The following is a 14,721-nucleotide window of genomic DNA, read 5'->3' as shown; positions in this document are numbered from 1 at the left end:
AAATGATCTTGGCACCCTTGTCAAATATCATTTGACCATATATGTTTATATGTAAGGGTTTATTTCTGTTCTTTCCATGCTATTCTGTTGGTCTATATAAGTATTACCTGCCTTTATGCCAGTGCTACACTGTTTTGATTACCATAGCTTTATAGTAAGGTTTGAAACCAGGAAGTGTGAGTCTTCCAACTCGTTATTCTTTTTCAAGATTGCTTTGTTTATTAGGGATCCCTTGAGATTCCATATGAATTTTAGGATAGATTTTTCTATTTCTATAAAATATGTTGAGATTTTTGATATGAATCGCACTGAATCTGTAGTATGCTTTGGGTAGTACTGACATTTTAACAGTATTAAATCTTCTAAGCCATGAACATGGGATGTCTTTCCATTTGTTTATGTTTTCTTTCAGCAATTTTTTACAAGTTTTCATTGTATACATCTTTTACCTCCTTGGTTAAGTTAATGCCTATTTTATTCTTTTTGATGCTATTGTAAATGAAATTGTTCTCTTACTGTCCTTTTCAGATTGTTCATTGTTAGTGTATAGAAATACTGTATCACTGATTCTTAATAGGAAAGGGGAAACCTTTTGCCTTCCACCCCTACCTGAGTTGAAAGTAATTGAATACAATGAGAAGTGTTGTTGAGGAAAGGGTGTTGTACCTTGTGAACATAATGGAATCAAAAAAAAAAAAAAAAAAAAGGTTGGCAGAGTCCCATTAGATACTTAGGCAATTTCAAAAGGGAAGCACAGACACACACCAAATATTCTTTGCTAATGTTCCTGTTTCATTTTACATGTAACCCAAATTGGGCAGAAATTATTTTTTAAGAGGGAAGGAAGTGTTTTGAATCTACTAACCACTGAAATAGCTCTAAAAGAAATCTGCTGAGAAGACCATGTGGACAAAGCTTCAAAACACACATACCTCTTAAAAACAAATGACCAAAAAAAACCCCCTTTTACTTAAGAAGAGAAGGTGATTCATTTCTATACACTGCTCCTCCTCACCCCATCAGCCCAGTCTTCGGTGATAAACTGTGACCTGTAATGCTCTGGAGTTTAGCTTTGTAGGGGCCCCGCCTGGCCCTGGACCCACCAGAGGACCACTCCAGAGAGATGCCCAGCAGTGGACACCTCTTGTAGGAGTTGGTGGGGCCAAAGGAAATAGAGTCAGAATCTGGCTGTCTTGGGGAAACTCTGTATTTCTGCAACCGCTTCTGGGACCTCAGAACATTTCTGCGAGTCCACTTGGGGGTGGGGGATGATCAGAGGTTGATAGTGCTAGAGCTACATGCGTGGTCCAGCAAGCTATCCTGAGCCCAGCAATTGGTAGCACCTGCCAAGTACTGGATCATCTGGCAACCAAGGTATGGCATGAAATGTGTGTGGTTATACTTCTCTGAATTTGAATCAGAGAATTACAGTGCTGAAGGTCTATTCTTTCAGAATTCTATAGCCAAAATCTCTTTTTAAAATTCTAATAATTTATCCTTTGGAAATACCTAATGGGATTCAATCTTTTCTCTAAGTGCCACACTAGACTCACTGGCAGTGGTACTCAATCAGGGGTGGTACCGCCTCTTAGGAGGCATTTGAAAATGTGGCAGGGGGTTATGACAATAACAGGATGAACAGAGGCTTACACTCTAATGCCCTGCAGCATGCCAGGAAACAATGAATTGTGCTGCTCAAAAGGTTCATAGTACCCTCAGTGAGAAATATGGAAAGACACCCTCCAAAACAGCCATAAAGCCACACATAAAAAAATCTGCTCAAAGCAAGTACTCCATGCAGTAAGTTTCAACGAACAGGGCTTTGTATTCTTATGTCTTATAATCTCTATTACCTTCCCAGTGATGAATAAGTGTTAAGTGTGCATAATTTTCATTAGCAGTATTATGCTATTTATTTGGTTCCTGCTCATTTAAAATAGAGCAAAGCCTCTTTCTTGCAACATACTGGTAGAATGAGATTATGCAGGCTTGTATTTGCCAGTGAGCAAAATGAATACAAATAACGAACATCCCTAGAACAATTACAGGGATTGTGTGCAAGAGATTGGTAGAACTGTAATTATCCCACCTGAATTCCAAACTGAAGAATAATACAGAAGGCATTTTATTTTTTTCAGCTGGTGAGAGAAGTCCCCCAACCCCCAAACATGAGACATGGGCCTGCTATGGCTCACCATTAGATGAGATTTCTTTTGCTAAAAATACATTCAGCATTTTAATATCTTTCTGGAGGAACTTTTCTGTTAAGAAACTATACATTTTCTTGTCATTTAGGCTTGGTAATAAACACACAACCCCTTTTTCTGTGGCACAAAGATAAATAAATGTTTCGATAATGGGATCTTTGCCTTAGAGAATATAGGTTAATTGTGGAGGATTCCATTCTTTTCATACCTTAACAATGTTTCTTAGGGATGGCATCCAGACAGACTTCCCTAGGGCCTTCATTTTAATTACAACTCTGTTTCTCAGTTCTCTGTGTTTTGATATTTGTAATAGGTGCTACGGGGTTTTGATCTATTTGTTTTGTATTTACAAGTTAGGATTACACTGGCAATAAAACAATTTCTAGGACTAGAATACAAATTAGAGGTATCTAGTCTCCCGGTCACTTGATGATATTTTTATTATTTTCATTTGTCTGTTCGCCAATCATCATCGGTGATTGGTTGTTAGTTGCTTTTAAATTGGAGGACTAATTTCAAAACATTTTCAACTTAGAACTTTTCAGAGCTTCCACAATTAGTCATCTGGATAAATGTCTTTCTTAACTGCTCATACCACAACCCAAGTTTAGTATGGTCATTTCTGTGACCCACGTTTTTTGATCCTTACTCTAATTTATTCTACAGCAAGTAAGTACACCATCATCAAATTGATTATATTATATATACTGTGAAAGTTTTCAGAATCAAAATAGAGTCCCTATGTTATAAAATGCTTGACAAATAGAACCGGAGAAAGGCCATGAAGAGAGAGTTCTCATGCACATATGACTGATAAGAACTATCACAAAGGACCCTGCAAAAACTATAACCTTGCACAGAAGTCATCACAACCTTACACAGGAAATACTTTTGTTAGGATATCTGCCAGCAACTGCCTGTCCAATCTTGGACTGGCATCACACTTGTTATTGATCCTTGTAGCCAATGAAAATTATCCCATACAATTATGTAATCCTCCATAATTTTTCCTTTAAAACCCTTTGTCTTCCTTTACCTCCCTGAATATGTGCATAGTTTACCATGGCATGAATACTCCCATTGCAATATTCTATTCCCAATTAAACTTGTTATTCTTTTAGAGAGCCTCTCTCTGTTTGTTATTTAGGTTGACAATACTAATATATACATTAGATTACATATATACTAAATTATATATATAATCAATCAATATAATCACGATGACATTTTATATTACTGATTAGATTAGTGTATGTACTAATATTAGATTATATATACTCCAAGTGCAGTTGATATTCATTCCTGTGAAGGCTCTCTCAATCAGAACACTAGTGAACTTATGAATAGTGGCTGCAGTATAAATCAAATAATAATTGTAAAATATCAGCTGGCCAGATTTCAGGGTAGTTTTTTGTTAGGCATCTCTTTTTACTACCAGTTGGCCACTTGAACTGGAAAATACCAAAATAGCACATTTCAATCTCTACTAATCAGCAAACACTAATTCCTTTTGGTTCCCCAGCCACTGGGGACATTTTGAATCAATAAGGGATTTATTGTGACACTCGCTACTTCTCTGTCAACTCAATCAAGCCCCAGAGTACCCGGGTTGGAATCTACCCCACATGCTCACTCACTCTTTCCCAATCACATCTTGCAACAATTGGGCCTGTCACAAAGAGGTTTAAGTGTCACAGTGTCCTGGTTTCCTCACTTGCATTTGCTCACATTTGAGCAGTAGTGTGAAGTTCGAGATGGAGAATAAAAAAGGAGATGACAATAGAGCAGGAGGGGGCAGTGTGAGTAGGGTATGTGTCCACACCAACAGGCATAAAAGAGCTTGGAGATACAGGGTATGGTGTGATGTTGGGCTCCATAGGGTGCTGGTTTGTATTTGAAGAGGGAAGGGATGGCAAGGAAGGGGAGGAGGACCAGAGGGGGGCCAGGGGAAGGGAGGGAGAGCACAGGAGACACCCACCCTGGGAAGCCTCAGGGAGTCCTCGGGAGGCCAGAATGCAGAGCTGGACAACACAGTGCCAGCTAAGGTGAAGGATGGGTTGGTAAACTAAAAGAACAGGAGCCTTCCTGCTGCCTTCCCCCTCCTTGTCCCTTCGCCATATTTTAGTGCTTCTCATTTCTGGGAATTCTATTTTTCAGGCCAAAATCTCTGTTCTTTCACCAGAAGACCAGGAGCTCATACTAACGTGAGTATTAGCTTATAGATCAAGGGCTTGCCATGTGCCAGGAGCTGGGCCAAGTGCTTTAAAGCATTGTCCTACTTAATCCTCACAACAACTCAAGGGAAGTGAGTGCTACATCCCTTGCTGAAGGAAACTGAGACTTAGATTAAGTAAACACATTAATGAGAAGGGTATTTCTGAAGCAATTTCCCCAGGGAAAGATCTTCTTTCAGCCTTTATCAGCTCACATTTTTAGAGGCACCAGACTGATCCTCATCTGGGGTCTATGGCATATGTTCGGCCATTTTTGCAAACAGTCTGTAGCTACAGGGAGAGCTAATGCAAACGAGCACCCTAACAACCAAATCTGCTATGTGGCCAAGAGAGAAGATGAGCCAAGAGAGAAACACTGCGACTTAAAATCCACACTGTACTATTTCCATGTGGTTTTGCTGGGAAGTTGCCACTTACCAAATGGGAGAAAGACAAAATTGGGTATGACTTCCCTCAAATCAGCATGGGAGTCGTCTATGCCGTGCTGTGTAGGTGGAGAGTAAGACACAACACAGCTTCCCTGCCTCACTTGGGTGCCAGAAACCATTATTTGAAATGACTGCTCTCTGCTTTCCAGTACACTGCTGTTTTTGAAAACATTACCCTCTACAAGATGCAGCCTTCCTCTTGGGAAGAAGGTCAGTGGTTAGTTGTTTTTTAACGACCTTGACAAGCAACATAGCCCTTGAAAATGTTGGCTTCAGAGTCAGGATTTCATGGATTCTGCAAAACAAAATAGGAATGAATAGGCTGTGTTGTAACTTTAAAATGGCACGTAAGCTTTTAGTTTTTATCTGAGCCTTGGACGAGGAAACAGCATGTATCCATAAACGGGAGCTGGCATTAGATGCTACATGGGCTTTGTTCACTCCAAGGATAAAAGATTAGCGTTTTCTAAGGTCTATGTTGGATTTTCTTTTTTATAGGAAGCCCAAACCATGAACCAGTAGGGTTCTGACAAAAGAGAAATTATGAGCTAGTTTACATAGAAATGGCTCTCTTAACCTGCTGATGTCTAATAATCCTCAATAGCAGGAAATGGGGATCTGACAGTCAGTGGCCTTCTGCCTCCTTGTAGGAAATTATCTATTGGTTAATTAATTTCATTATAAAAAACCACTGCTTCAATACTAAATCCTCAATAGATCTCAAACCTCAGGCAGCCCCTGGAGTTCAGGGAGACTTCCCTGGCTGAGCTTCTTTGCCACTGCTCAAATGGTCCCTTAGGCTCACAAAATGATAACACAAGGAGTCCTCTGGTGAACAAAGAGATGTTGAGCTCCCCAACTAAGCTGTCCAAATAAGAACTGGACCTCCTGCACTCGGGTTTGTTTTTCATCACTGTGTTGTCTAGGATATTTCCAGTGGTGCAAATGACAGATGGTACAAGAGTGGGAAAACCTGCTCCAGGAGACAGAAGAGCTGAATTCTAGTCCATGCTGACACTCCTGACTATTATACAGTAGGAAAATCACTCAATCTTTCCAGGCTTGGTTGTTCAGCCATAAAGAGGGGATAACAACTCCAGGATTGTACGTGTGTGCCTAACGTTTGTGACAATATGTTGTAAATTATGGAGTGCTATACAGGAGCAGGAATGAATAGAAATGAATAACCATCACTGTTTATTGAGCAACTACTAAGCACTATGACCTAAAAACATCACATACATAATCTCCCTTCCTCACTACAAAGAACATGGAAAAGGAATCATGAAATAAGAAGGGCAAAGGAAAAAATCTATGGACACAACCAACTGTGACTTTCTTTATTAAGCAAAAACTTAACAAACAATCCAAAGGGAGAAAATCTTTTTTGGGGAAGGGTAGGTAAATCCTTGCATCCAATTTTGAAATTTCTAATTTTCATGGACAACCTGCTATAGAGATGTTATACTAGGTTTCTAAGGAAACCAGCCACCAGGCAGAGGTGAGAGCTGTGGTCTACCTCAATTCTAGGAAGGCAGTTTCTTTCACTGTGATCTGCAGAGAAAAGCTCACATCTACATACAGTGTTTGCAAGGGTTTCCTGAAGCCACAGAATAAACTTGCAAGCATAGTACCTGAGGCTTCCGTAATTGACCTCAGGTCTATCTCCTATAAATTAAGGCCCAGCAGAGCACCTGTGCACACAAAGCATTTCTGTAAAAACCACCCCTGCCTGCCTCTGCTCCACATCAGAGCCCTGATGTCCAGCCGAACCAGCCTGTTCTCTGTTCTCCCAACACAACTCATGACCATGGTCTCTCATCTCTCACTGCTGCCTGTAGCTTAAAGCCCAGCTGCTTCTTTCAATGAAGACAGCAATCCCCTTGTTCCTCAGGCCCACACCAGCCTAGGAGACGGTGTTGGCATAATCCAGGCCATTTCTCTGGCTTTTTAAAAAAATTGCATGCTGATTTATTATTATTTATCATTATTTTGTCCAGCCATTCATCCACTAAGTATTTATTAAGCCTGCCATTTTATCTACAAAAGAGTTGTAAATTTTTCAGTCTTCACTAGTTAAACAGGTCAAGCTAGGTTCCACCCAAGGGCCTTTGCACATGCTGTCTCCTCTGCCTGCAATGCCACCTTGTCCCTGCACAGTGCAGGACATGGCTGCTGTTGCTGCTTCCTTCCTTGGGCCTACGTTCAAATGACAACTAAAGTGACTTTGTCCAGCCAGTCATTGCCTAGCACATCACTCTGTGTATTTTCTTCAGTTCATTACAATAATCTGAAATTATGAAATTAATTTAGTTATCGCTAAATCATTACATATCATTATATAATGTGAAATATATATGACATTATATGATGTAAATGTAAACTAAGAACAGACTTTGTCTGTGGTGTTCACAGTAGGTGCTCAATAAATACTTTGTAAATGAATGAAAGTCCTCCATAGCACCCCAGCACCCAACCTTATGTATGTAAGATGCTCAGTAATCGTGAGCGGTTTCTGAGGATGAGTACCTGACACACAGCATCGTGCAAGCCTTCCACCCCACCCCCACCAACAGATGCTCCTGCATACAGATTGCTTTCAATGGCTTGCTTTGGGCAGCAAAAGGGCTAATGTAGCATGTTCCCCAAAAGGGCACCTCCCAGACTGATGATATCTAATCTTTGAGTATCCCTACATTCCTGGGGCAAAATATGAGTCTGAGACGGGTGCACCATCTTCCCTCTCACCATTCATGGCCACTGCCAAGAAGGGGACAGATCCTCAAGTAACCAGCCGAAATCTGGGCTGGTTTTGACAAAATATAAACCCTAATAACTTTTCCCAGTTGCAAAGTTACACAAGTACTATGGTGGAAAGCGTGAACACTGGTCTGATGCCGAGAGCTCTTCTGCCATGCTGGCCTCGTGTCAATCAATCCAGGACCACTAGTGTCAGACAGAATCCCAGTGTGAGGCCACAGCCCCTGGCCATGCGGCATAGAAGGCCCGTCTCCTTTATATAAGTGTAGTGTCAGGGAGAGTAGGTAGCACATTTTTCCCCGATTCACTTTTTAAAACATGTTTTTCTTATAAAAGAAATACGTAGTCATTTTTGGGAAAATGAAAAGCATAGAGATTCAGAAAACAAAAATCTGTAATCCTACCACCTACAGACAACCAAGTTAACCTTCACAAAAATGTTTCAAGTGCCTTTCTCCAACTTGGAGTGCTCATTTACTTCTGTGTAATATCATGCTGGGGAGATAATATTAACTAATATGCATAATCATTTGCTGGGCCCTGCATAAATGCTGACTTTCTGGGATCATCTCTTGTTATCTACACTGCAAGATTCACCCCTCCCCCACTCCACTTCCTTTAGAGAATGAAATTATTTTAATTTTTCTCTCTTACTCAAGTGTCAAATTTTATATTACACCTTTTAAGGCTACTATACATTTCTGATATGTAGTACAGAGCCATCTTTTATTCTTTTAATCAATACTGTTTTTAAAATTACTTCTTTAGGTACATAAACTGCCATGCCAATATCCATTTGATTACAAAGACTGAGTAGAGGAAAAATGTAAGAAATTAAAGATGAAGGGATGAGTAACCTTTTCTTTTACTTTGTCATTAAGTAAGGGCATAAACAACTATTGACCACGCCAATTCAGAAACACCCTGGGTTGGGTGGAAAGAGAAACAAGAAAAGGACCCTTCTCCATAGGACCGCTGTTTGTCATCTCCAAAGGGTGAAAGAAACTTGTTTGAAATGTTGACTTGGGGACCAGAAGTTCATCTCACAGATACTATTTTGTAAAAAGTGCTTTTAAATTTTTAATTGATATATAATAATTGTACATATTTAATAATTGTATAATAATTGTACATATTTTGGGGTACATCTAATATTCTGATACATGTAGCCATGCTATTTTTTAAAAGTCAGTTTTATCAAGGCATAATTTATATACATTATAATCTACCCTTTTTTAGTGTACCAGTGGAAGGGTTTGAGAATTGTGTATATACAGTTTTGAAGCCACCACAATTGCAGATCCTATCCCCAGGTCTCAGCGTGTTTGCACTTTTCTATGTTTACACTCACCCCCCCATGTGATCTCATTCACTCCCGTAGCTGCAAATACCATCATCTCTTGCTTACATTTCCCAAATTTGTATCTCTATTTCCAACCTTGCCTCTGACCTCTAGACCCATATATCCAACTACCTACGCCCCCTCTCCACATGAATGGGCATCTCCTACTTGACATGTCCCAAACCAAACTTATGACTTTCTCTTTCAAACCGGCTCCTTCTGCAGTCTTTCCCATAGCAGTCAACAGCAGCTCCATTCTTCCAGTTGTTCAGATGAAAAACTTGGAGGGCATTCTTGCTGCTGCTTCTTTGTTTCACATCTCACCTCTAATCTATCAGCAAATCCCTGGACTCTTCCTTCAAAATATATCCAGAATCTCACCACTCCTTTTCACTTCTACTGCTACTATACTGGCCTAGCCACCTTTATTTCTTGCTTGAACATCTCAAAAGCATTCTGTCCTCCCTGATTTTGCCCTAGCCTCTTTCAGTCTATTCTTCATATGGCAGTGTTCTTTTTTAAAAGATATGTCAAAATGATGTCAGCCTTCTGCTCATACCTCTCTAATAGCTTTCCACCTCACTCAAAGCACAAGTCCTTTAAATGGTCTTCAAGCTCTCAGTGATAAGTTTCATGGGCATCACTCTGACTTCCACTAGTCTCTTCTTGTTTACTCCAGTCCAGCTATGGTGTCTCCTTGCTGTTTCTTGAACATGGCAAGCATACCCCTGTCCCGGGGCATTTGCATCTCCTGATCCCTGTTTGGAATGCTCTCCTTATGGTTCACCCTGCACTTTATTCAGGTGTCTGCTCAGACATCAACTTAGAGGCCTTCCTTGGCTTGTACTTCTCATCCCCCTTACCCTGATTTTCTTATTATCAACTGACATACACACACACACACATATATATACACACATAATATAAATATGTATTTTTTTATTGCCTGTACTGCCTGAAGTAATGTCCTTTTTCTGAGAGCAGGACCGATGCCATTTAAGATAAGCCCTCCATTTTGTGAAAGTTTAGGCGGGGAATGTGGGGGTGGGATGGGAGGAGCTCCGCTAATTGCAAAATTAGCTTATGTACTGTTGGCTTGCTTGCACTGGCTAATAACTCCTATTGCGGTGATCGGGCGAGTTGCCGGCTTGCAGCTTTAAAAACCAAAAGTGAAAACGGCTCGGGGCCGCACTCTGAATTGGCTGGTGCGTCCTGGCCGTTGGCAATAAAGTTTTTTTTTTCTTTTTTTCCATATCGGTCTCCGAGGGTGATTTCTCCTGAAGCCTAAAACAGTCCACTAAAATATCAGCTCCATGAGAGCAGAAGAACTAGTCTGTTTCAGTTATTGCTGAATCACTGGTGCCCAGAACAGTCCCTGCCTCACAGAAGAATGAAAGAATGAATATTTTCAGTTCAATAACTATTTGTAGAACAAATGAATGAATGAATAAATGAAGCATAAACAATGCCTTTGTCAAAAGAGTCATTTCCCAGAAGGGGGTTTGCTTCGATTGACCATTTGTGGATGGGCCTTGAGAGGTTTGGCACTTTGGGACCTTGCAAAAGTGCTTACAGGAAGTTAGCTTTAACAGGTTTCCTGTTGGACTCTGTAAACATTGCTCTTACCTACAGACTAGGAAATTTGATGCTAACTTCTAAGTAATACTTCTGGGGCTTATTTGTTCCATTTAATTTTTAGGCCATCAATATAGAATGATAAGCAGAACAGTGAAAGGTTACCTTCAAGAACTCATATTGTATTTTCCTGTTTTGGGGAAACATCTCTGGGCCAAACGAGAAACAGATTTTGCAGATGAAGAAACAATAGAGAGATCAGATGGCCTGACCAAGGTCAAACATAGTAACCAGAAGCTGATTTTCATGTCTCTTAGAACTAGTGCTTGCACTATAAAACTCCAGAAAATAGAATCCTTTTTCATGCTAAGTCTTTCCTGTAAAATGACTTGTTTCCTCCATAAAGTAGGGCCAGGGATGGAGCTCACATCTGGAGTCATTTTGCTTATGGTGGGTATGGATTAGTCAGGGTCATGGTTACTGTGTCCTCTATAACCAAGGAACATGGCAGGATGGGGCTAGACAAGCCTTTTGTAGTCCTGGAATAAAGCAAAGCTGACCTTGCTAAGAATGAGAGTGTTCTGACCATATTTGCACAGTGCAATAACCACATATACCAAAGAAAGCACACACAAAAGAATCAGAAGACCCATTCATGTCTGCTTACAGCATCATTGCTTGGCTGAGAGTCATTCACAGTGCCATATAGGTTGAGGCTAAGATGAATGGGCCACTGCATAGAGATGGGGTGGTGACTGGTGGTCTGTATAGAAATATGTTCTGGAATTTTTAGAGATAGATGCTTTCATTACTGGCGAATTTAAAATTAGGATGATATATTTTCTTTTGGCTGACAAGAACAGATAACATCATCCTAGCAAATAGTTTTCCAGAGGGTTGAATCTCCCATAAAAATTTTCATTTGTCTATCAAGCTGGCATCAGAACAACTGACGCCAATGACTATTGCTATCCTTTTCTCTCAATGCCAGCTTAATATCCTTCTTGTGTTTTCCATCCTACCAGGCGTGGAGGGATCAAGGAAGTTCCTGTGGCAAATGGATTCAGTCTTATCTCATCCTAAAGAATATTTCCATGAAAATCAAAACAATGCTGAGTGAGAAGGAGAGGTAGACATTATCACTTTGAGCTCTAGGTACATAAGGCTTATATTTATGAGTAATGCCTGGTATGCTTGCATCACTCTTGCCTTGCTTGGAGAAGCAAATTCTGCTAGAGCTGCTAGAAGATTCTGTGATTTATGGATACTCATTTTCAGAAAGCCTGTGTGTCCTGAAAGGTCACTTTGTGACTCTTGGTTCTCAGCATCCTCACATTCTTCTCTCTTCTTCAGTAAGTGCTAGTGAGTCACGCAGATAGGAACTGTGTCACCATGGGATAGATAGGAATGGTCAGTGGCCCCATCACAGCAGCTATTTAGAATAGCTGGAAAAGAAACAACAAAAACAGCCTTGTATCTAAGCCAAGTGATTTGCTGGGCCCGTCACTGAGGTGACTCCTGACTAAGCAAATGGATCCCAGTTCATTTGAGACAGATCTAATTAATACTTTACATTACAGACTAATTTGATTCTAAAAACCCTAATGTCAGTAATCCCACTTGCTTGTGAAACATTGCTTATTCCTGAGTCCACATCTACATAAATGACAGAACAGAATCTTTAATAAAAGTCTTTTTAAATTGCTAAAATTGTGGTTTGATGAGAACAAATCATCATTTTGCTGATTTGATGAACACATCATTTATAATAGACTACGGTTCAGTTCACACTAGTTACTGTGACGTTACAAAGGCTGGAAGAAGGCAAACTCCCAACAGGGACTTCAGAGGAGACTGGGTATTTCCATTAAGTGTTTTGGTGTCACAACAAAACCTAAGGATTCTAATTACACAAGGGGATTCACTTATCTTTTCTTCTTGTTTGCAAAGAACACCAAAAGACTCCGTTTTAAAAACTTTCAGCTTTCCTTTGCATAACAGATCACTCTTCCTAAACATCTAGGTGCCTTATTTAATCAAACTGGGCAATTGAAGAGAAATCTTGCCAGCCCTCTGAGGCTACGTCCCTTTCAAAGTCAGCGTAATCAAGAGATTTCGGGCTTGCCTACTTACTGTGCAAGGCAGTGCTGGGAGCCAGAGATAGAAGAAGCAACCGGATGCAACCTCTGTTTTCAAGGAGCTTACACTAGAAAGGTAAAGACAGATCCATAAATAGGCAATTTCAATATGGTGTGGTTTGTACTAAGATAGGAGAAAGCCCAGGGTATAGTGGAAGCATCTAGGAAGGGCACCCTAACCCATTGTTTTTTCCAGAAAGAAAGAAAAGTTTAGTTTATAATACTAATGTGAAATATAGTGATCTGTTAGATAATGGACACAAAGAATGATTATGTTTTGTAGTGATGAATATGCTAATTATCCTGATTTGATCATCACATACTGTACACAAATTTTGATAGTCAATTCTGTACCCCACAAATATGTATAATCAATTACATCTTGATAAAAAAATTAAATTAAAAAAATAATTTCTCTCTAGCTAATAAATACAAAGCTCAGCGCACTCCATGAGTACACAAGTATGTGACTTGTTTAAGTCATATACTTAAAGGCAAACAAAATGTTTCAAGTGACAGTGAGAAAGGCAGAGGGGCTTAACTTAAATATGTGACAAGAGTTGACAATAGAAGCAGAGAACGAAGATATCAGTTTTCCCCAGCTTTGGATGTGAGTTGATATGTGATCCTTGGCTACATGATTGAGACAAACTGGAATGTTGGAATCACAATTTGAGCCAATGACATAGAGACTCAGACCTGACTTCCAAAGTCTAATGTTGTTTACTGTTACTCACCCAACGGCAGCGAGGTCCAAATGGAACAAGAGACCCTGACTTACACAAGAAAATCTGACTTTGAAGAATTTTAATACTATTAAATTGGGGGAAAAGATCCAAGTAAAGAAGTGTGGTGCTGATAATTCAAAATGGCCTCAGCTCCAGATAAGCAATAGAAATTTGATCCCTGGCAAAATTATCACGTTGCCTGCTTATCCACTTAAATGGAATTATCTGATCAGATGGAACTGCTAATGTTCAGGGGAGACCAAAAAAGAGAAGGCAAGAACAGCCCAGGAAGGAGGGAAGACTCTCAACTTCTACTAATTAATAGCAAGAAAAGGAACCAGCTGAAGTGCGTTTGGCAGCTTGCCTCAAGTGAGACCACGGCGCCTGCCTCTGAGGGCTACCTCTTTCTACCTAAGTAACATTTCCTAAGCTAAAGGTGCCCACACTATTGCCCACATTATTGATCGGGTCATAAGTGAAAAGTTATTTTACATGAATGGGCCTGAAATAGAGAAATACAAATATCTAGCATGCATGACCAAGTATTTTCTCACAGAGAATGTTGTCTTTTGGTGATTTTAACACCTAGGCTATTACTAATGTTAACCTATTTTTTATTAAGAATTTTTTTTTTTTTTTTTAAAGATGATCGGTAAGGGGATCTTAACCCTTGGCTTGGTGCTGTCAGCACCACGCTCTCCCAAGTGAGCCATAGGCCAGCCATCACTATATAGGGATCCAAACCTGTGGCCTTGGTGTTACCAGCACCACACTCTCCTGAGTGAGTCACAGGCGGGCCCTTTTTATTAAGAATTTAAAAATAACAGTTGGTAAAGGGTAAGAAAACTAGACATTCAAGACATTAGAAATATCAGATAGGGAACACTGTTGGACCCACCATTCTCTGGTGTCCATGATCACCCTGGGTCCATCATGGCGTACGGGAGCACCACACAAGCGGCCCACATTTCTGTCCATCATACCCCCATCCCTGAAAACCCTCTGCTTTTTTTCTTACACATGAATCTACCTTTGCCTGTAATTTCTATGACTTGTTTAGAAGGGAAGAGTTGGGATATTTTTAAAAGTTAAGATCTAAAATCAACTATTTTGCTTTGCTCTTCATGACATCATCTAAATAATCTTAAATGTGTCTTAGTGAAACCTAGTGTTAGAAGCAAACATAATGTCAAACCGATGATTTTAGGAGATTTTGGAAGACAGCAAAATAAGATCATCAGATTGAGAATTCACTAAATACCATTTCTTTAAAAAAATGGATACTTTTCAAAGAAAATGGACTCTCTAC

At 39.9% G+C, this 14,721-nt stretch overlaps 1 protein-coding gene across 1 annotated transcript in view; it reads right to left on the bottom strand.

The window, feature by feature from the left end:
- GNG2 (G protein subunit gamma 2) overlaps nucleotides 1-12,754 on the bottom strand; it is a 33,172-nt gene extending 20,418 nt beyond the window's left edge. Inside the window, exon 1 of the mRNA XM_063091498.1 lies at nucleotides 12,680-12,754. The gene's annotated coding sequence lies outside the window, so the exon portion shown is untranslated. The remainder of the gene's footprint in view (nucleotides 1-12,679) is intronic.
- Between the last annotated feature and the right edge of the window lie 1,967 nt (nucleotides 12,755-14,721).

This window comes from Cynocephalus volans, chromosome 3 (genome assembly GCF_027409185.1).
Source record: "Cynocephalus volans isolate mCynVol1 chromosome 3, mCynVol1.pri, whole genome shotgun sequence".
Lineage (NCBI taxonomy): Eukaryota > Metazoa > Chordata > Mammalia > Dermoptera > Cynocephalidae > Cynocephalus > Cynocephalus volans.
This window is presented reverse-complemented; position numbering and strand designations above follow the sequence as displayed.